Genomic DNA, 24,125 nt, shown 5'->3' on the forward strand with positions numbered 1-24,125 from the left:
TTAGCGCTGGCCCTCTTCCCTTTTACTTTTGTGGAAGGAGTAAGAGTCTATTTTGCCACAGCAGGTATTCCAGTGCTGCATCACGATGTGCTGTAAATAGGTTGGACAAGCTTTGTAGCAAATTGCTGACCACACTATCTACCAGGTGACAGACATGTAGACCAGCTGTTAGGGTACTGATTACATGTGCATCACTTCACACTGGATCTCTTTGGTGGGGGGGAAGCAAAAGCTATCTCCAGGTCTTGGCATACATTTTTAGGAGCATTCGGCGTCAAGTAACAGTAGCCATGTTCACCATGGAGAAATCACATACAGTTGCAAACATCTTGGACTAGATTAATAGCAAGGTGTCTGAACGGCTGAAACCCAGGGGTCTCTGAATTGGATTTGTTGCCACAGACAATGGCAGTAAAATAGTCAAGGCCATGGCAGATGATGGCTATTTCAGGGTCCTGTGTTTGGTGACCTACATTACCTGTTTGTTCAAGAGTTTCAAAAAAAAGAAGACATAGGTTCTCATTACGAGTCTGGCGAGGTCCTATCGCAGATGGGCTGGTGGGGAAGTCTGCAATATTACGAATGTGGTGGTTTGGTCTGTGCCAAACCGCTACTTTCTTGTCCCTACCAGGGCGGTCGGACCACCGAGCCAGAGATAAGCATCTCTGACCCGGTGGTCCACCAAAGACCGGTGGTGGTATTAAGAGTTCCCTTTCCACCAGGGAATTCGTGGTAGTAACACCGCCACGAAATCAATGTCGGAAAGGTTACCAGTGACATGAATTTGCATTCCTGTTGCTGGTAGACAACTCTCCCACCCCCATCTACCCAAGCGCCCCCTACCCCTTCCCTTACAACATTCCCACCCCCTGAACTGCCAGTAACCCCCCACTCCCTGCTCCCAGTAGTAACCCCCACTTCCCCCGCATACACAATCTTACCCCTGATTCCTGTACTAACCCCCACCCCCGCTGCATACACGCACACATTCACAGGCATCCACAGACATGCACACCCTGACACTCACACTCACAACACTCTTACACTCAGGCGCACACACTCATAACACCCTTACACTCATGCGCACACACACACACAACCACACAAATCCATACACACATACATGCATGCATAAACACTCCCCCCTTTGAAGACCCGCATACACACACTCACACACATCCATTCACACACCCCAACCCCTCCCCTTGTGGGGGACAGTTACCTTGTCTGATGAGATGCTCTTCCCTGAGGGGATCCGGCACTCCCACCTCCGGCAGAGCCCCGACATCAGGACACCACCAGGCCGTATTACAGGTCGTAATATGACTGGCAGAGTCCTTTTGGTGGGGCAGGGCCGGTTGTGGAACCTCCTCTGCACCGCCGACTGCCAGCACAACTGCTGGCGACTTGCCACTTAAGGAATGGCAGAAAGCTGTCAGCAGTCGTAATATGGCAGTCTAGTGGCATCTTTGGCTTTGGTGGTCTTGGAAAAAGACCGCCACAGTCAGAATGAGGGCCATAGTCAGCAACATACAGATCACCTTCAGAAGGATCTTGGCTCATTTCACCCATTCTTTTAAAAGCCAGGAAGCAGTTGCAAATTACTCAGCATGCTAATAGAGTAGCAGTTAAAGCCCTGATACAGGAGGTACCATCACGTTGGAACTCAACCTATTATATGTTGCAATGTCTTTTTGAGCACTACAAACAGATAAATGACTGTGGCCCTCATTATGAAATTGACGGTAAATCCCGCTTACCGACGTGGTGACAGCCGCCAGTATACCGCCGCAGTGGCGAATATCCTTTCGCCATATTATGACACACACACACTAATCCAACAGAATACTGCCACATACACAAATCTGGCGGTAAACCACTGGCGGTACATACCGCTGCACTCAGAATGGCCTCCTCACTGACGGCACCCATTGTGCCTGTTCCTACAGTCCCCCCTCCAACTACTACTTCCCAGTCCCAGTCTCCTCAACCCCAAACTAACCCATCCCATGCACACATACAACACACAAGAGTGGCACAGTCAAACACAGGCACCACACTTCATCCCACAAGCATTCATGCAAACACCAGACAGTTGCAGACACAACCACATCCACTCCCTCCACTGTCTCCTCCTTCTTCTCCTCCTCCACCTCCCTCACAATCTCGTCCACACTCACACCTGCATGCACTGCTTTAACATCCAGCAACTTCATCACCACACCATGCAGCATACACACCTCACTGGCCTCCACAACATCCATGCACGTGTCCCCTGTGTCTTCTCCCACTCTGTCTGTCCCCCCTCCTAAAGGACACAAACGCAGGCACTCAGACACCCAACAGCCATCCACCTCACATCAACACACTGCCCATGCACCTGCACCCAAGTCCAGCAGATGTACTCCTCCAACAACCACTCCTTCAACCTCCACTCCCGTCTCTCCTCCCTCATCCCACCATCCCTAAGAAACCTGTCCTTGCCCAACTTGACCTCTTCCTCCCCCCTCCCCCATTGTCCTGCCCGTAGGAGCAGGGTCCCAGCGACCTAGCCCAGCACCTCAGTCAAACAGTCCACGGGGACAGTGGAGCCACCTCCTAGTTGTGGAGGCAAGACAGTGAAGGATCCAACTTCACCAGCCAGGAAGGGGAAGGATCACACTCCACCAGCCAGGAAGGGGAAGGATACTACTCCAACAGCCAGGAAGGGAAAGGATCCCACTTCAACCGCCAGTAAGGGGAAGGATCCCACTCCAACAGCCAGGAAGGGGAAGGATCCCACTCCAACCGCCAGTAAGGGGACGGATCCCACTCCAACAGCCAGGAAGAGGAAGGATCCCACTTCAACAGCCAGGAAGGGGAAGGAAACCTCACCTCCTGCCAGGACAGGGAAGAAGCCCTCACCACCTGCCATGAAAGTGAAGAAGCCCTCACCTCCAGCTGAGAAACAGCAGGCTTTGCCTCCAACAGAGGCTGCCCAGGAGGCACCTTCCACAGCTGAGACACAGCAGCCCTCGCCTCCAATGGAGGCTGTCCAGGAGGCACCTTCCACAGCTGAGACACAGCAGCCCTCACCTCCAACGGAGGCTGCCCAGGAGGCACCTTCCACAGCTGAGACACAGCAGCCCTCACTGCCAGTGTCATAATGACCACCATAGTGTCTTAGTTTTATAGTACAAGTCCACAGGGTATTATAAAGGTTAGGGAAGAGGGACAGCCTAATCAAGCAGAAGAAAGCCCATGCTACAGATGACAGAAACAGGAGGACGTCAGCTACAGAAACAAGAAATAAAGAAAAAAGGATAATGCAGGGTGGGATAACATGAATAAACATTAAATAGACATATAACATTTGTATAAAGTGTCACTGCATAAGAGAAAGGAGGAAAAATATATCTAATTGGGGAGAGTTAAAATTTAGAGAAATTAATATTAATAGGAACTAACTGGGGCCAGGAGAGCTGTCTGCTGTGTCTGCAGTGCTGGTGGTGGCGGAAGAATTGGATCTTTCTTAAGGCGAGCTAACATGAATCCTGGAGTGTCAAGCCTGAAATTAATGTGCTGAGTTCACCCCAAACTATCCATAAGTGACAAGTTAACTGACATTGATACCCAAAAATAAAATTCCTACCTAGAACATGTACCTTAATAATGTCCTGGTAATGGGCATGAGAAAACCTGTTTCTTTGTGAAAGAATGCAATATGAAAAATTTCAAAGCTAAACCTGTGTCAATTTTTTTGAGCCATAGCAGTACAGAAGACATTCAACTCATTATGCTTTTTGTTGAAAATTGCATATCAGTTTTTAAACTGATTAAACTATTACAATTACTTTAGCCCGACAAAATAATCTCAGCAGGTATTTGTCTGTCGTATTTATTTGTTTATTTATTTACTTCTTTTTATATTTCTATGAATGATATGTATTAATCTGTAGATCATTGTGTGATTTTACAAACTGATGTTTCTTTTCTTCTAATACTCCAATGAACAGTTGGATATGAGTATTCAATAAAAAATAAAGTTAATTTCTTACAAAAGCATTTCAGCAAACAATATAAATACATTATAAAGACTTGATTTCGGGATTATATGAATGAAGGATCTCCACTGCGTAGTCTAGGCATACATCTGATTAATTACAGACAAATAGCTGGGACAATTAAGGGTAGGGCCCTTCTTGACCACCTCAGCCACCAGTCAATTGATAATTATAGTCAACTGGAATTGGTCACCAACTCACCAATATAAGGCAGGTGGTCAAAATGACTCACGAAAATGGGTCTTCATTGATTTATTTTGTCATCATTTGTCAATTCTGTACCTCCAAATATTAGAGATAAAAAATGTTTTTTTGCATAAAGTGTATTACGTTGCAAGTGAGATGAGATATATAAATTAGTATTAGATATATAAATTAGTGAAAATAGATGGAAAACTATGTATGTATATTGAATGTATTACATTTCCAATTCCAATTAAAATGCATATAGGGACAATGATGACATTTGTTTTTTTATAAGAACGTTTTATTGCATTTTTCAAACAGATAAAGAATTTTTTTGCTCTGATCTCCCCAGGTTCATATATCAAAAGAGCCTACGTAATAACAGAAGTCAAAATCAAAGTTGTGTCAATACATCCCCACCCAAAACAAATGCGGCCATAGTCTCCAATTAACCCTTCAGTCCATTGGTGTCCCACCATTTCTTTCACACCTTCCAAAATTTTGAGAGGCAACCTTTTGCTCCGTATTTGGTTTCTTCAGGCTTACCACACCAGTCCATGCCTCTCGCCCATGCTTTGACACTTGGAGCTGTAGGCGAGGTTTAGTGCTGGGCCATGTCTCTCTTAGCTATTAGCATGTGCAAACCATCCAGTTTCCTGTCCTCCCTGGGCCCACCTATGTCCTCCAAGATGCCCAATAATGTTAATTCGGGGGTCCAGGGCAATGTGGGATCACACAACTGCAGAGAGAATTCTTATGAGGGTGGACCAGAAGGACTGGATTATCGGGCACTGCCATTTTATATGAAAGAAATCCCCATTAGGGTCCTGGCACCGGTGACAGGCTGGGGAGTTGTGAATGCCTCCCCCTTCTCATTTGATAGGGTTTCATATAAACCCAGTGGGGTTATTTGAACTGTATTAGGCAGAGCCCTCCAGATATTGCCAGAGTCTGAGGGGCCGTGCAAGCATCTCTCCAATCCATATCATCCAAGGCTTCCACCCAATTGTCCCATTTCTGTTCCAAAGTGTCCAGTGATGAAGGGGAGTGCACTACTGAGGGCTTGTAAATCTGGGACACCCCACCTTTCCCAAGGTGACCCATAAGTAGCCTACATTCCGAGGGGCTGTATTCGGGGATGTTTCACAATTCGTCTTGGTAAGTGGAGAGAGCATGACAAAGCTGCAGACAGACAGCAAAAAAACTAGGAGGGTGGCATCCAAACCTCCGTCATGAGTTCTTGAAAGGACTTATGTTGGCAGCACCTGCAGACATCACCAATATTAGAGAGTTCAAAGGAGTTCCTACCTCTAATCCCATCTATGTTGGACACATGGGCCAGCCATCTACCATCGCAGAGCAGTGTTTCTAGTGTAAGTTTGCGGATCTAGCCTGACCATCGGAGCGCAGCTCAACATGATCTAAACACCACTTGGGTGATCTCCAGGGGCTGGAAAGATATGTGGTGCTATAGAGGATGACCATCAACCTGTCCAGCTCCAGTACTGCAAGTTCCCCCCTATAGGCAGGGTCATCCATCCCCCATGCAGCCAGTCATTAAGGGGAAGAAACTGCATCACCCAATAATATAGCCTGAAGTCTGCCCTTTCAAGGCCACCTTAGTATGTACCTCTCGCACATATTGCCATAGCCACCTTAGGGGCCCCACCAGCCCATATAGATTGATGTCTAATGGCCTGTATGGCATTGAACCACACCTGTGGAATATGTAGGGAATAATTTTGCAATAAGTATTACAGTTGGGAGGACCATCATCTTAAAAAGTGCAACTCGACCCAGAATGTTAAGGGGGAATTTGATATAGTGAAGTAAATCTTCCCAAACTCTTTGCGTCATGGGGTGCAAGTTTAGGCTCCATGTCAGGCTTGGTTCCCAGGTGATGTATACCCCAAGACATGGGAAGCTAATCCAACGTATCGGGATCTGAGATTGCCAGACCTCGTCACCACAGTCACCTCTCAGCGGGATCAACAAGGATTTGTTCCAGTTAACAAATAAGCTGGAGGCCTCCCTAAAGAGTCCCAGCATGAGGAGTTTCCTGTGTTGCTTCTCAGATGGTCGAGGCATAAACAATAGAGCCTCATCCATATACGAGGCAGTGTGTTCCTCCACTATGAGGTCCCAGTCTAAACCAAGGAGGCCAAATTATCTAGTATAGTGGTTCCCAAACATTCTAGAGCCATGACACACTTTTTAGAATGACAAACTCTTGTGAGCCACGTAGCATGGACATGAGGTGGAGATGAAATGTTTTATTAGTTTTAGAGGGGGGAGTACAAAACCACTCACCTACATCCAGTGGCCAGTGAGGAACAAATAAAACATGAAAAACAGAAGAGGAAGGGCATAGATATGGTAAGGTCGAAGGTGCTCCTAGAAAGAGACGGGGAAAAGATATTCAGCCTCTTGTCTAAGCTGGATGTCTCCACTAACAATAAGAAAAGGTAATATGAGGGCATAGGAAACAGATGGATGGTGTCACCTTCAAATGCTCAGTCAGTTGAGTGTTCTGCTGTGATGAGGGGGAGTATGCACAAGTAGACAGGGTAGGTTAATTCCTTGAATTCTTGTGAGAGGTATCGAAGACAGGGTTCCAGCGTCTAATGAAATATGGGCAACTTGCAGTCGCTTGTGGCTGTTAGCTTTTCCATGCCTAAAAGGTCCCACAATTTATGAAGCCAATCTAATTGTGTAGGTAATTTAGTAGTTACCCAGCACGCTAGCAAGGTCTGTTTGGCTGCACAGAGAGCCAGGATAATTGCACGTACTTTTGTAGATTTTAAAGGATAAGTGAGTGTATTATAAAGGCCCAGTAATCTGGGGAGTTCTGTGTTGTATATTTGGTCAATAGCTGTTAGGATGTCTGTTTAAAATAGGTGAAGCTTGGGACAGCACCAGAAGAAATTAGTTAGGGTTCCTGTTTGTCCACACCCCCTCAAACATTGTACATTCTCATCCCATTTCCACAGGGATAATCACACCAATAGTGCACCAGCTTGAGAAGTAATTCCTTGCCAGTGGTGCTGCAGGCCGAGATATGAGCCCTATTATGGATATCTGCCCATTCTGCGTGTGTTCCGCGCATGTCCTTGTTCCTAGAAGAGTTGTTCCTTTCATTTGAAAGGGGTCTGTGCCATGTTTAAGAAAGTATAGCTTTCAGACAGTATCTGTTTATCTATCTTTCTATTAATAAGCCATTGTTCTAATGGTAATAGGAGGCAGCAAGCATGTGGATGAATGCGTGATCCAGTGTCAGACTGCAACATATTGGCAATATACTGAAGAGGGTAGGCCATATTCCTGTTGCAATTGATAACTGTCATGAGCCCTGTTGGATCAAATACGTCACCTATACTGGCCTGTTACGACTGAATGTATGTGTTTCCCTGATAAGCCGGGGGGAAATTAGAATTCCATATGTTAGGGGTTTTGGGGGAGATTGGAGTGGATAGCCGCTTTGGGGATTGTACCACATCCCAAACACCCAAAATACCTATAAAAACTGGCAAGATATATTCTGCAGGGGGTCTGTGAGATTTAGGCAACCAGGGCACTTTCCAGATATGGATGCCTGCAATGGCTTGATCAATAAATCACCAGTGTTTCTCGAAGTATGGGCTAGCCCATTCCTACAAATAGTGCAACTCTGCGGCCTGGCAGTAGTCGGTAATGTGAGGGATTCCAATCTCCCTCAGCGGAGGAAAAATAAGCCCCCTGTTTGGCTATGCTGGCCTTCTTACCTGCCAAAAGTATTCATTAAGGAGGTGTTGTAATTTGGTTAAGGACTGTGGTGGTGGTGGCAGACTTTGCATAATGTATAGGATTTTAGGCAACAGTGTCATTTTAACTGCTGCAAGATGTTCCAGCGATGAGACGGTGTAATGCTTCCGGGTGTGTAGAGTGGATCAAGTGCTCGTGAGAAGGGTGTTGTAGTTAGTCTCAGCAGTCCGTGCCTCCTTGGAGCAAATTTAGAGGCCTAAGTATGTCACCCTTTGTGAGGCCCAAATGATGGGGAAGAGGCGTATGAGTGTGAGTTGAATAGGTTTGGGAACCCTGAGGTTAAATATTTGTGATTTCTCTAAAATAACCTCGAACCAGGAGGCTTTCCCAAAAGATTTTAATTCAGTTATTATTGGAGGCAATGATTGAAAGGGATGTGTCAGGGCCACCATAATATAGTCACATAAATCACAAGTTTGTGGTCCTTCACATCCATCATGATACCGGTTATTGCAGGGTTTCTGAGGATGCATTTGACAAAGAGCTTCATATACAGTGAAAAAAGAAGTAGTGATTGGGGCATCCCTGTCATGTACCCCGTATATTAGAAATGGGGTCTTTGATTGGCAGTCAGGTTACCCCCTATCCAAGCAAGGGCCCTCACTCTAGTCAGGGTAAAAGAGAATCACACTCAGCTAACCCCTGCTTACCCTCTTGGTAGCTTGGCACGAGCAGTAGGCTTAACTTCAGAATGCTAGGTGTAAAGTATTTGCACCAACACACACAGTAACATAATGAAATCACTACAAAATGACACAACACAGGTTTAGAAAAATAGAGAATATTTATCTAAACAAAACTAAACCAAAACGACAAAAATCCACAATACACAAGTCAAGTTATCAATTAAAAAACAAAAAGAGTCTTCATGTAGTTTTAAACACACACTAACACTGTTAGCATGAAAATGTACCTTTGGTGCGCCAAAACTAACCACGCACAGGCAAGTGTGCGTCAAAAAGGGCTTGCGATGCGTCGATTTCGCTCATGAGCGAAACCTTGAGTCGTTTCTCCTTTCGTCGGGTCCGGTGCATCGTTTCTTCTCTCTGCAGGAGAGTGATGCTTCGTCCGGTCAGCACTCTCAGGTTCGGGCAGGCCTTGCTTTGTTTTTACATCCCAGCAGTGTTTGCATCAGAAATCCAGCCGCACGATGATCCGAAAACCACACAGCGCGGGTTGCAATCTTCCCAGCCTCTGTCAGCAATGCTGCCCATTGTTTCTCCAGCTCCGTGCATCGATTCTTTGGTGGCGTTACAGGCGAGCGTCGATTTTCAGCTGCTAAGCCGGCGGCACGTCGATTTCCCAGCCTAAGATCGGAGTAACGTCGCTCTTTTCCCCGCACGGCGCTCTGTGTGTGGATTTCCTCCTCTTAGGCTGCCAGCTTCTCCTTTCAGGGTCCCAAGAACTGGATGGGCACCACAGGGCAGAGTAGGCGTTTCTCCAGAGACTCCAGATGCTGGCAGAGAGAAGTCTTTGCTATCCCTGAGACTTCAAACAACAAGAGGCAAGCTCTTAATCAAGCCCTTGGAGATCTTCACAAAATGGAAGGCACACAAAGTCCAGTCTTTGCCCTCTTACTCTGGAAGAAGCAGCAACTGCAGGAGGGCTCTACAAAGCACAGTCACAGGTAAGGCAGCTCTTCTTTCTCAGCTCTTCAGCTCTTCTTCCTGCAGAGGTTTCTCTTGGTTTCCAGAAGTGTTCTAAAGTCTGTGGTTTTGGATGCCCTTCTTATACCCAATTTTGCCATTGAAGTAGGCCTACTTCAAAGCAAAATCTCTCTTGAATGTGAAATCCTGCCTGGCCCAGGCCAGGCCCCAGACACTCACCAGGGGGTTGGAGACTGCATTATGTGAGGACGGGCACAGCCCTTTCAGGTGTGAGTGACCACTCCTCCTCTCCCTCCTAGCACAGATGGCTCATCAGGAAATGCAGACCACACCCCAACTCCCTTTGTGTCACTGTCTAGTGTGAGGTGAAACCAGCCCAACTGTCAAACTGACCCACACAGGGAATCCACAAACAGGCAGAGTCACAGATATGGTATAAGCAAGAAAAGGCTCAGTTTCTAAAAGTGGCATTTTCAAACATGCAAATCATAATGTGTGGAAAACAGGTTTAATTGAATATTTACTCATTTGGGCACCACCAAATAAAGAGTCTTGATTTGGTTTGATCCTATTAAATTCTTTGTTTCCATCACACTTCAGAATTAAAGATAATGGGCATTAGTTTTGCTCTCCTGCCTGATGTGTGTGTACGGTTCTTTTGCAGGTATTTAAATTTTGTTGTGTGTTACAAAAAATAACTTCCTACAGCCTTTCCTTTCACACATCTGTATCCCAGTAAGATTGTCACATAATTTATGTTACTTTTCTTTCTCTCATTGCAAAATGAGAGTAGTTTGGAAACATCAATCCCTATGTTAAGAAAAAAACGTAGCAATTTGTCGAAAGACATAGCCTGACGGTTGACTTCTGTCTTGGAAGCGCAGCAAATGTGAGAAGATACAATCAAAATTTAAAGGCGTCTTTAATTTGGTGTATTTACTTTCATGAACCACCAAAAACCAGCTTGCATCCCACCAGTGGGTACCGACCCACAGTTTGGGAAACAGTGATCTAGTACATACCTAAAGTTTACCAAGCATATCCTTTTCCATGTAAAGTAACAATTACATTTTTTGCCAATCAGCTTTATAGTCAGGATCAAGGATGAGTGGTAGGAGCATTTATTTCACTCTAGTAAGCCAAACTATGTATGGGTATATATGAGACTGAACATGTCTGTGCTAATAGAGTTGTGAAATATAGTATAATAAGGCCATGGTTTGGGGTAATTTCATAGATGATATACTAATTATTTGGAAAAGACGAACAGCAGATGTACCAGTTGAATATATACAAAAATCTCAATTGAAGTTAACTTTAGTATACAGAAGTCAAGCAATAGTGTTTCTAAATTACTAATTCTGTATTTACACAAATAAATTGGAAAGTAAACTTTACATGACATGAGTAGAATTAATAAAACACTGTTTGCCACATATGGACACCCAAAAGGTCCTATTGTAAGGATTCCATATGGATAATTTCTCCACACAAGGCACACGTTCGCCAGGGTGAAAAAGTTGAAAATATTTCTAGTAAATTTTGTGATTTTTTTTAAATCTATGTAATAATGAAGCCTCCAAGCAGAACATACAGTATAAAAACCCACAACAAGAAGCAGCCACTGAAAAATAGGTACACAATTACAAATATGGAACACTGTCAATATTTACTACACTCTTTGTGATGCTTGGGAAGACGCCCAGATCTTCTGTATTCCCTGGGTCCAACAGGTGTCATACGAAACTTCGGGATCACGGACACTTCTAAGTGAAGTGCTGAGCAGTTATCCTGGGAAGCAGCACAGACAAGAGGAGTAAGGCTCGTGAAATGGTAATTTAGCAAACATTATTTCCGCTGCAGGGGACATTAGTATACTCTCTGGGTAGATTCTAGTCCCTTTTTGCGATGGTGGTCACTCTTCTGGTTCCAAATCAGTGGGTGTCAAGTCTGCATAAAGAAATACAAGACAGACTTGTTGACGCCTGGCAACTGAGTGCGTCTGTGGGCTTCTCCACTTCGTTCTGTTTGCTCCGTGCCTTCCTCTCATCAGCTTTTTTTACCTTTCATTTGCCCTTCTACGGTCGCCTTAGATGGTCATTTAGCCAAAGACTATTTCAGTATTTCTGTGCTGACTGCTACACTGTAGGTGCCTTTTGATCTCCGCTGAAGGTTGAAATGTTCCTGTAAATTAAGGATAGTGAGACCATATGTTGTATTTTAATTTATGTATCGCATGCCATAATATTGTTTTGTAGTTCTTGTTCTTATATGTTGTTATGCTTTACTCTGTTTTTGGACTATTGATTATATTAAAGCAGGCATATCAAACATTGCCTGTGAGCCGCAGTGTGTCACCCTCCAAGAACATTTCAAGAGGCCTGAAAGCAGCTCTTTGGTTGACTTTTAGTCACTATTTGAAGTCCTGAGACCAGCTTATGCCAGCAAAACAGCCTCCTGATTAGCGAAAATGAAGGGCCATAATCCACTCTAGAAACGACGAACAATCAGGAAAGCCATTTTTCGAGATTTATTCCTGGATTAGTTGTAAAGGGTAATAGCCGAGAACCCACACCTTGCCTGTTGGTATGGGATAGGCAGTGGAAAGTGAGCATGTGATAATCTGTGCCCACATGTAGACTAGGAGACAAAGGGCCTCATTCTGACCCTGGCGGTCTATGACCACCAGGGTGGAGGCCGGCTGAAGCACCGCCAACAGGCTGGTGGTGCTTCATTTTGTATTCCGACCGCGGCTGTGAAGCCGCGGTCGCCCAGCCGGGTCCGGCGTTTTTCCGCTGGATTTCCCCCGGCTGGGGGAATCCTCCATGGCGGCGCTGCTTGCAGCGCCGCCATGGGGATTCCGACCCCCTTCCCGCCAGTCTGTTTCTGGCGGTTTTCACCGCCAGAAACAGGATGGCGGGAACAGGTGTCGTGGGGCCCCTGGGGACCCCTGCACTGCCCATGCCACTGGCATGGGCAGTGCAGGGGCCCCCTAACAGGGCCCCATAAAGATTTTCACTGTCTGCTTAGCAGACAGTGAAAATCGCGACGGGTGCAACTGCACCCGTCGCACCCCTGCAACTCCGCCGGCTCCATTCGGAGCCGGCTTCCTTGTTGCAGGGCCTTTCCCGCTGGGCCGGCGGGTGCTCTTTTGGCGGTCGCCCGCCGGCCCAGCGGGAAAGCCAGAAAGGCATCCGCGGTCTTCTGACCGCGGAGCGGCCATTTGGCGGTTCCCGCCAGGCGGGCGGCTCCTGCCGCCCGCCAGGGTCTGAATGACCCTCAAAGTGTTATGAAACAGCTGTCTAAAAAGAATAAAGATTTTCTAATGAAAGACGTTTATACCTGATGACAAGGGCTGGTGGCAGTAGCAGATAATTCTTGGTGCAATATATGTTGCATGCTTTCTTAAATAGTTAATAACATTTTTACATTTTACATTTTAAGTAAAATAAGGGGACATCTCTATGCAGGTATTTCTATATAATCACGTAACAATGACCATTTTTGAGGCACGCAATACAAAATGAATTACTTTCCACATTTAATATTCGGTAATAATTACAACCCATGTCAAACGTACTCATTTTATCACCCTGCGAAGAGTAGGTGGTTTATACTGCCTTCAAAAATTCAGTTTCTTCAAACAGAAGTTTTATGTTTGCAGTAAATCACCGAAATTCTTAAAATGGCTGTTAGCACTCTATTAAAAAATGAGAAAAGAGCCTCAACTAAAGCGTGAGGAATTTTTGCTGTCTGATGCTTCTTGCCGCCAGAGAGTGGTCCAAGTTTGCTTAGTTTTCATTTGTACAAAATTACTAGTTACATTTATAAACCGAGGGTCTGGTTTAGTGTTTGGCAGATGGGTTACTCTGTCACGAGGGATATTCCATCCACCATAATAGAAGTGCCATGGAATATAATGTACTTGTAACATGGCGGAGTAAATATCACATTTTTGACAGAGAAACCCATCCGCCGAACTCTAAATCAGGCCAAAGTCTAGAGTTATTTCAACCAACACATGTTTTGCTTCAGTACCTAAGAGCTTTATTAAGACTGATTTTTAGGGGCTAATTCACAAAAGCATTTAGGAGTATGGGAAGTAGTACAACATGAGTACTCTTTTATGTACTCTAATATGCTTTTGTGAATTGTTTTGAAAGTACACCTGGGTGAAATTTTAATTTTGCAGTCATGATTTGTGTAATTTGGGGAATTTTGCTTGTTACACGAAATTCTTGAAATTACGACATTTGCCACTGCTCAAATTGTGTGCTATTTACCGTAAATACAATCTGCAAGATATAAATTTATCATAAATGCTTGAGAAGAATAGAATGTGAGCATGCTTTTGTTAAAAAGTGTATGTGTACCAAAATTGATTCAAGGACGCCCTACAACCTTGCTGCTGCTACTCTCAAATGGGACTCTCTGTCCCATAATCCTCTGTGCCAGGAGGAGGGGACTTGAAGGGGGAAGACCGAAACCCCTGCGCTACAAAGCGCTGCCTTCACCACCGCGGCGCTGGACTCACTACAACCTTGCTGCTGCTACTCTCAAAGGGGACTCTCGGTCCCATAATACTCTGCGCCAGGATGCGTAGATTTGAAGGGGGAGGACCCAAACCCCGCGCTACAAATCATTGCCTTCACCATCGCGGCACGGGACATGCCCAAGCAACGGGGCCATCCGTGCCTGCCAACGACAGGAAAAAGCAGGGCTGGGCTCTCCCTCTTGGTTTTCCCATCTGCAGGATCTCCACATTGGTGAGTCGTTGTTAGTTAAATAATGAATTTCCAAGCTCTCTTTCTCATCCATTGCCCCTGCCCCTGCACATTAAGGGGAACCTGGGGGGCTCTGGGCATTGGGCATTGTGAGAAGAAATGGGGAAAAGGAAAGTGAGTGGCAAACAAAATGGGCTGGGTGGGATCAGAAAACACCCCAGACACTCTTCTAAGAATTACACTATGGACCAAATAGATGAGCTAATCGAGGAAGTGGAAAGCCTCTTAGCCCCAAAGACTAAAGCACGTAGGAAGCGGGGGCTGAAGTATCAACAAAAGATATCAAGTCCTTCTTTAAAAAATCGAGCAGACAGAACCAGGTCCCCAAGGTCAATAAAAGAACCAGCCGGGGTGGTAATTTCCCTATCCCCCACTGAACATGCTCAGGAGAGGCTATCAGTGCAAATTGAATCCATCTTTGAGTGCCCTAATCATTTTGCACTGCTTGAGGATTCTAGGAATGGTAATGGTGATTGCAAAACCACCCACACGGGTGAGGCTAACAACCATGGAGGCAATATGGGGAAAGCATCTACTAGGGATCAGCTAGCCCACCTGAGGGGAGAAATCGTGAACCTACGAGACTGCATGAATACTCTTGGTCAGAAGTTGCACAAGAAATTGGACAGTATAGCAGTTATAATTGAGAAGCTGGGAAGGTTGTCCCCCTTGCTAGACCCTGCACAGCTATCTGCAACTCCAATCCAACTTACCAACACTGATGACCTCACAGGGAGTAGGAAGGTGCGTGCAAACATGGGGTCTACTGGAGCATTTGGGGAACACCACACAAAAGGGTGCCCAGCCTGAGCCGTATTAAGACCAAGTGGCCTCAAGTCAACGGGGGAGGATGGGAAGGCCCCCAGAGACAACAGAGGGTGGCGGAACCTTTGGATCCAAGAAACAGCAGGAAGATCTTCCCAGCCCAATAACAACGGAAGACAGTATAACCTATACCTGAAGAATGTCCCAAAGTTGACCCAGGGTAATACTGAATCTCGAGATTCACTCAAAAATAAAGTAGCCCATTGGATCAGGGAAACAAGGGAATGCAGATCGATAATAAAAAGAAGACATAAGGCACAGTAAGAGAATTTCAGGAGTAGGTATAGGGTCGGAGTGCATAGGGCTGAAGCTATCCAATCAAGACCTTGTAGATGGCTTATTATCGCATTTTTTAGTAAACTTCGTGCGGTTGCACTGCTGTTTGATGAACCGATTGAGGACCCTCTTCATGGTAGCAAGAAGAAGAGGGGGGGCACGGGTAGACCACTGAGGTGGTTTTCTAGCTCCTGTCGCCAGGTAAAATCTCAGCTATTGGGGGCACTGCATACACGGAATATTTCTGAGATAAGCGCATTGAGGAACCTCTATAAAAAGACACTAAACAAAGCTAAAAAATAGTGGGAGAGGGCCCAATGGAACACCTTATCCGACGCCCTTCAAGATGGAGATATCAAACTATTCTGGAAGATGGTGGCAGATAGGAAGGATCCCCAAAAAGATGAGAGTGACACTTCAATACAGCCTGAGAGATGGGTATCCCACTTTGAAGTCCTTGTGAGAAAGTAGCCTTTTTGTAGCATAGTTACCCCCACTGTTGGCCTGTTTGTGAGTGTGTGTCAGTGTGTTTTTACTGTGTCACTGGGATCCTACTAGCCAGGACCCGAGGGCTCATAGATAAAAACCTATATGTCAGTGTTTTTTGCCTGTCTCACTGGGATCCTGCTAGCCAAGACCCCAGTGCGCATAGTTTGTGGCCTAATGTGTGTGTCTGTATAGTGCTTAACTGTGTAACTGAGGCTCTGCTAATAAGAACCACAGTGTTTGTGCTCTCTCTGCTTTTAAATTTGACACGGTAGGCTAGTAACTTCATTTACCAATTTAATTTGGCACACTGGACCCCCCCCCTTAGAAGTCCATAGTATATGGTACCTAGGTACCCAGGTCATTGGCGTTCCAGGAGATCCTTATGCGCTGCAGCATTTCTTTTGCCACACTTAAGGAGCTCAGACAAACCCTTTCACAGGACTGCCACTGCAGCCTGCGTGAAATAATGCCAATGTTATTTCACAGCCATTTTCACTGCACTTAAGTGACTTATAAGTCACCTATATGTCTAACCTTCACTTGCTGAAGGTTAGGTGCAAAGTTACTAAGTGTGAGGGCACCCTTGCACTAGCAAAGGTGCCCCCACATAGTTCAGGGCAATTTCCCAGGACATTGTGAGTACGGGGATGCCATTATACGCGTGCAGTACATATAGGTCAATACCTATATGTAGTTTCACAATGATATCTCCAAATATGGCCATGTAAGGTATCTAAGATCATGGAATTGTCCACCTATTCCAAATCTGGTAGTGAGGAGCCAATTCCATGCATCCTGGGGGCACCACTATGGACCCCAGTACTGCCAAACCTGCTCTGTGAGGATTGCACTGCAGCTACAGCTGCTGCCACCTCGAGACAGGGTTCTGCCCTCCTGGGGTCTGAGCAGCAGAGTCCCAGGAAGGCAGAACAAAGCATTTCCTTTGGGAGCAGGGTGTTACACCCTCTCCCTTTGGAAATAGGTGTTTCAGGCTCGGGAGGGGCAGCCTCCCCCAGCCTCTGGAAATGCTTTGAAGGGCCAAGATGGTACCCTCCTTGCATAAGCCATTTTACACTGGTTCCGGGACCCCTTGTCCCCTGCTCTGGTGCGAAAATGGACAAATAAAAGGGGAGTAACTACCCCCCTGTCCATCACCACCTTAGGGGTGGTGCCCAGAGCTCCTCCAGTGTGTCCCGGACTTCAGCCATCTTGCTTTTCAAGGTTTGGGGGCACTCTGGAGGGCTCTAAGTGGCCAGTGCCAGCAGGTGATGCCAGAGACCCCTCCTGATAGGTCCTTACCTGATAAGGTAGCCAATCTCCCTCTCAGGGCTATTTAGAATCTCTCCTGTGGGTTCTCTTTAGATTCTGCTTGCAAGTTTCCTTCAGGAATCCGCTGCAACTACTACTTCATCCTCGGATCAACCTCAGCCTGCTCCAGGAACCACTGTAACAGCAACAGAATATGCACAAGGGATACTTTTCTTCTGCAACTTCAGCTCAGGCCAGCAACTGCAACAGTTTCCATGGTGTGCATGCTCTGGGGACTCCCTGTCTTCATCCCGCACCAGAAAGACCGAAGAAATCTCCTGTGGGGTGACGGAGTCACTCCCCTGCTCCCGCAGACAATTTCCAAGATGATTACCGGTACCCTTGGACTCCTCTCACAGTGACGAGCGTGATCCTAAGGACACAGAGTGTAGACTCCATCCACTGTCCTGAGGTCCTGCTGACCCAATTTGGAGGAGGTAAGGCCTTGCCTTCCCTGAGAGCGATGGTACCCCTGTGTACTGTATCTTCTTCACCTCCTGAGGCCTCTGTGCACTATTTGCAAAATTCCTTCATGCACAGCTTGGCCCTGGTCCCCAGCACTCCATCCTGGGATGCTCATCTCGCTGAGTTGTTCTATGGCAGCTTGGGACCTTCCTTTGTTGTGCTGCACCAACTGCATTTTGCACCTCCTTTGTCCCCGTGTCCTGGGACTCCCGTGGATGCTGTCTGGAATCCTGAGGGCTCTCTGAAGTGTTGGAAGCTACCTCTTCCTCTTCACACAGAGTTGAGTCCCCCAGGTCCCTCCTGGGTCCAGCCAGTGCCATTTTGACGCGAAACGCATATTTGTCGTAACCAAGGCTTGTTGGTGACTTCCAACGCGAAATCATGTCTGCATCCATCTTCACGTCGTGGACAACTTTTGCATCCTGCAGAAACCCACTAACATCTTCCTAGGGTGCATTCCTATAGCCTTCGACTAACCAGGGACTCTTCTTTTGCACCATCTTCTGGGTTGGCAGGGGCTCCTGTCCTTCCTGGAACTTCTTTCAACTTCTGGACTTGGTTCCCCTCTTTTGCAGGTCTTTAGGCCCAGGAATCCAGCAGTTGTTGTTTGCAGACTTGGTTGGCTACTGCAATAATCCATATCACAAGGTGTAGTGCGTCCTAAGGAAACTTGTAGTACTTTACTCCCACTTTTCTGGGCTCTGGGGTGGGGTAATTTATTAACCTTTACTGTATTCTTACTCTCCCAGTGATTCTACACACACTTCACTTGTCTCTGGGGGAAATTAATGATTCACATTCCACTTTCTTAGTATATGGTTTGTGTTGCGCCTAGACCTACTTTTTCCCATTGCATTCTATAGCATTTCCTATTGTTTGCACTGTTCTATGACTAATTACTTGTCTAATTTTGGTGTCTAGTGTATATATTGTGTATAATACTTACCTCCAGAATCAGTTTTGTCTCTAAGATATTTTTGATTCTGTGTCACCCAAATAAATATGTTTATTTTTGGTAACACTGATTATTGTCTTTACTTGTGTATAAGTAATGTGTAACTGTAAGTGCTATTGCATGAGCTTTGCATGTCTCCTAGTTCAGCCTAAGCTGCTCTGCTATAGCTACCTCAAACAGCCTAAGCAGCTAGAACACTACTACTTCATTAACAAGGGATAACTGGACCTGGTATAAGGTACCCACTACAAGCCAGGCCAGCCTCCTACAGTCCTCTATAGAGAAAACCTAACAATAAAGATCCTCCATCAACACTATTGGGGAATAGTACCTCCTTTAACCCATCTGTCACTAAACCAGGCTTGTTACACTTTGATTTAGCTACTTTTACTCCAGAGATAACCTCCCAGGCCCTTCAAACACTACAGAAAGGAAGGGCCTGGGCCCAGATGACATACTAGATGACCTGTATTTGTCGCACCCTGAAGTTTGGACACTGTATTCAAACACCTTAAGTAATTCTATTCTGAGGGGAGGAGATCTCCCCTCCACTTGGCGAGGAACAACAATAGGTCCAATATATAAAAAGGGGGACAGAGACTCCCCAGGTAACTTTAGACCGATAAGTCTAATAAACATTAGCCAAAAGGTATTTTGTAAACAGGTCTTAGCCAGATTACACTCTTGGATTGATAGTCATCAGATTCTTTCAAACTTCCAGTCCTCATGTTTAAACTACTATGTAGGAAGTACCTACTGTTAAAAAAGGACCATTTGCATGTCGCCTTTTTTGATCTAGAGGCGGCATTTGACTTAGTTCCACAAGAGCTCCAATGGAGTGCCCTGGAATCTTTCGGCCTCGATATTGAACTTTTAAGGTTGATAAAATACCTACACGAGGAAACTTATGCAAGAGTCAGGTGGACTCATAACCCCAAATTCCAGTGCTAGAGGGGTCAGACAAGGGTGTGTTCTGGCCCCCACCCTGTTTAGCCTCTATACTAACAGTGCAGTGGATCAACTAGCTCTGTCCAATCACGATGCCCCCTAGCTAATTGGAGTACCTGTTCCTATTCTCATGTTTGCAGATGACACTCTATTGATACCAAGAACTCTGATCGGCATCCAAATTGAACTAGACTCATTTGCAATGTTCTGTGAGAAGAGGGGCCTGGAAATCAACCCAGAGAAAACAAAGTTTATGGCCATAAACCCACAAAAAGCATTTAGGGGGGAAATGACCATTGAGTGTGCACCCATTAAATAGGTTAGCCAATTTGACTATCTGGGAATAAGACTAACAGACAACCTCTCATGGTATGCGCAAACTGAGGAGAGTTTCGTTTCCCTCCAGCAGCAGACAGTGGTGATCGGAAGGAAAATCAAAAATTCAATGGTTGCTGCAGTGACAGCGGCAACCTATGGCTCAGAACTTGGGGGCATTGTAATTCACAGAGACTGATGCTGATGGAAAACAAATTCTTACATTTCTTGCTATATTTATCAGGTAGCATGCCTCTTATTCCTCTTAGATTTGACTTGGCCCTCAACCAGCTCCACAGTGTAATTGCCTTAAGAACACTTATATATTGGGCGCGTCTTTGGTCCTCAGAGCATCTGGTCCCTTATCGAGCAGCCATATCTGACTTATTAACACTTAACAGTGTGGTATTAATCCCCTGGTTCTGACACATTAGAGATCTGCATTATTGGATTAAACTGGAGGAGGTATGGAGGTCTCCCCAGACTATAATAAGAGATGTGATACCACGTATAAAGCAATTTTATTTGGAGGCCGTACTAACTCAGATGTGGTGTAGCCAGTCACCAGGTAGTAGAACGGACCAATTTTTAAACCACAAGTGCTCACCAAAGTTTGAACATTATTTGGACAATATACAATCGGCCCAGTCCAAAAATCTTTTTATCAAATTTAGACTGGGGACCTTACCATTGAATTCATTCACCATGGGTTGGAACAAAGGCAGTGTCTAGTTTTTGTTACTACTGTCCAACGCAAGTTGAGACCTTGGCCCACTTTGTATTCTTTTGTTCAAGATACTTAATACCGAGGAGGAAGTGGATCATTCCCCTATGCAGGTTCCTTGGTGTAAGGAACCACAGAGAGTCACTTCGCATACTGACACCAGTGAAAAGGTTTTGTTTACAGTAATCAGATATCTCCAATGTGCTTGGTTCAAGAGATCTACTGGGATTTTGTATGTGGTGTACTGTAATTCTTTTCCTGTGATTCCTGGCCGAAAAATTGTGACTACAATAGTGTCTATGTAGTGTGTAGGGGTAACATCAACTAGTGACAAATTTACCAAAGAGACTACTTGTGAGGCCCTACCAACCCATTTAGTGAGTTTATGAATTCTGATTTTAACCTTGTTTTTACGTATTGTAAATATTTATTTCATTTTTATTGCTTTTATGGCTTCCAGACGAAATAAATCTAAATTATACTGACTCAAGGACACATTTCATGCTAAAATGTGAATTGGCATTGTTTTGCTGTCTTTTTGCGTAATTACAAAACAAAGTACACAAACCTGAAACATTAATTTGCATATTCGGAACAGACAAAGAGAGCACATCTCTTTTTAATTTTACTGATTGTACATGAATCCTTTCCTAAATATTAGCATTTTTGTTTTTTTGATGCCAGTTCACAAAGCCAGGTAAGAATACGAAAAGTGCACAGGAGTCTGAGTTCAAGTACTTGAATTTTCCCTTGCGAATAGACCCCAAATTGTATATATTGAGGTGTACATGGAAAGAGAAACAATCGTATGGAAAGACAAATATCCATCAAAGCTTGCTCACTTTTATAAAATGTGTTGGCTTGGATAACATCTATCCTTTGATGCCAGTGAACAGAGCTAAAATGTACATACCTGTGCCACCACTTTGCTTTTTTCTTTCACTTAGGTCCCAGAGAGTGACATGTAACTAGTATCCTACATTCTTACAGTGGTGTGAGAAACTTTGCCAAAGGCAGTTGGAAGGAGATTTGTCATTACTAAGCAGTGCATTAATGGGTCATCCAGAGGTTATGCTTAAACAGATAATATCTAGATTGTTAATGTTTGACAGAGCCCTCTCTGCAGTGTCATCCCAAATATTTTGCCTTCACCCTCCTGTTTTCAGTACCCATTTTTTGTTGTCTTTGAATGCACAAAAAACAAGACCAAAATGACAAAAATTCAATAAGTAGAAGTTGAGTTATGAATTTTAAATATTAAACTGTAAAATAGTGCTTAGAAGCAGGAAGCACCAATGGGAGATTTCTGGTCACACCTGAAAAGGACAAAATCACAATTTCACGCCAACCGTAAGGGAGTGCGGACCTGATACAGGGACCCCGTGAGGCCCGCTGAACAAAAGTACCTTAATTCTGATTGCATCAGTTTTTCTTTGTGAGATCAATATCTTTACGCTATTAATAATTAGCATTTGATATTTATACACACAAGTACGCCCTCACATCTGATATAATCTAATATTGATTTGCTAATCATTTCATGTTACAAGGTTAGCAGATATGGGTCCTCATTACGAGTGTGGCAGTCCAAGGAGAGGACTGCCACATTCGCAGTGACAGTCAGACCGCCGCATTCCAGGCAGTCTGAACACCACATTACAACCCTGGAGGGGAGATCCACCTAAAGACTGCCATCCCCACCAGGAACATGGCTCCCGGCGTGGTGACTGTGGCCTGCGTTTTACTGAGCCAGGGCGGGGCTGAACTAAGTTCCGCCTGGCTGATAACAACTCAGCTTTCTGCCAGCCTTTCCATGGTGGTCACCCCGCCATGGAAAGGCTGGTGGAAAGCCAGTGCCGGGAGTCACAGGTGGGCCCCTTCACTGCCCATGCCCATTGCATGGTCAGTGCAGGGGCCCCCCTGCCCAGCACCATCGGAATGCGCAGTGTCACCTTTGCAGACAGCGCACATTCCAAGGGTGATGGAGTGCTGAAATATTGGCCTTGGTTCCCTTATAGGAGCCAAGACTAATATCTTGGCACTGTTCCCACCAGGCAGCCCAGCGGGAACCACATGCTTAATTGTTCCCACTGCTCAGCCTGGTGGGAACATTGTAATATGCTCGGGCAGACTTCACCGCCATGGCAGTTGTGTCCTCCCTGCAAGTTTGGCAGTCCCTCTTGGGACTGCCAAACTCATAATGAGGCCCATATTCTTTACTGCTATTCTGCAAAGTCAGTACTGTACAGAAATCTTTTCCTTCAGGGGATTTGTTTGTGTATTCTTGTCATACCCAGTCTCATGAGGGTTTACTCGGTTGCCCCAGCGTACTGGGTTTAGGCTTTTAGGACTCTGCAAACTTTACCACTGCTGACCAGTGCTAAAGTTCTTGTGCCCCCTCCTTTTAACATGGTGAAATTAGCTTACCCCCAATTCACACATTTAATTTCATTTGTAAGTAACTATTGAAGTGGTATTACCTGCACCCAAGGTCTGTAAATTAAATGCTACTAGTAGGTCTGCAGAACGTATCGTGCCATTCACTTAACTAACCCTTTAAACATGTCTCAGGCCTGCTGTTGCAGCCTGTGCATGCAGTTTCAAACGGCCATTTTGACATGGCAAGAGAACCCTTTTGCCAGGCCAAACCTCACTTTTTAATACACATACATTGCCCCTAAGATAGGCTATGCACAGTCCAGAGGGCAGGGTGCAGTGTATTTAAAACGTTGGAGATGTACTCTCAAGTTTTACATAGCCTGGCAGTGAAAAACTCTTACATTTGTTTTTCACGTCTGTGAGGCCTCCATCTCCATAGGATAACATTGGGTAAATTTGTTACATTTAATAAGCCTCAATTCAGGCCTTTGTATCTCAAGCCCCGTGTTTGATGGCATCCTCAATGGCGATGCAGTTCTCCGCATCCCAAGACCAGCAACTTCTTTTGAACCAGCGGGTGAGCAACGTCTTCTCAACACAGGGCATCGTATTGCAAGCCCCTCATCTACTGCATCCTCAATGATGACGCAGAACCTCACTTCACACCTCGGAACCACTGCTGTACAATGCATCTCCACACCGGGACCTTGCATCTCCTTGGCTTCACTATGCATACTCAACTCAAGATCTCGCAGTGTTCTGCAACCAGGATTTAAGTACTCTTGTTCAGAGCGCCTAAATTGGTCCCTGTATCTGGCCCACACTCTATTGTGGTCAGCATGAGCTTGTTACTTTGTCCCAGTCTGCCAGGATCATATAGCCGCAGTCGGTGCTTTGTTATTTAAGGCACTATTGTCATTTAAGTCTTTAAAATTGTATGTCTCCAGTTTTGTCATGCAGTTCCTATGAGGTTAGTAGGACTGTGTCTATTACAACAAGAACTGAAAAATATAGGCCCTC

The sequence above is a fragment of the Pleurodeles waltl genome, chromosome 10 (assembly GCF_031143425.1).
Source record: "Pleurodeles waltl isolate 20211129_DDA chromosome 10, aPleWal1.hap1.20221129, whole genome shotgun sequence".
NCBI classification, from domain to species: Eukaryota; Metazoa; Chordata; class Amphibia; order Caudata; family Salamandridae; genus Pleurodeles; species Pleurodeles waltl.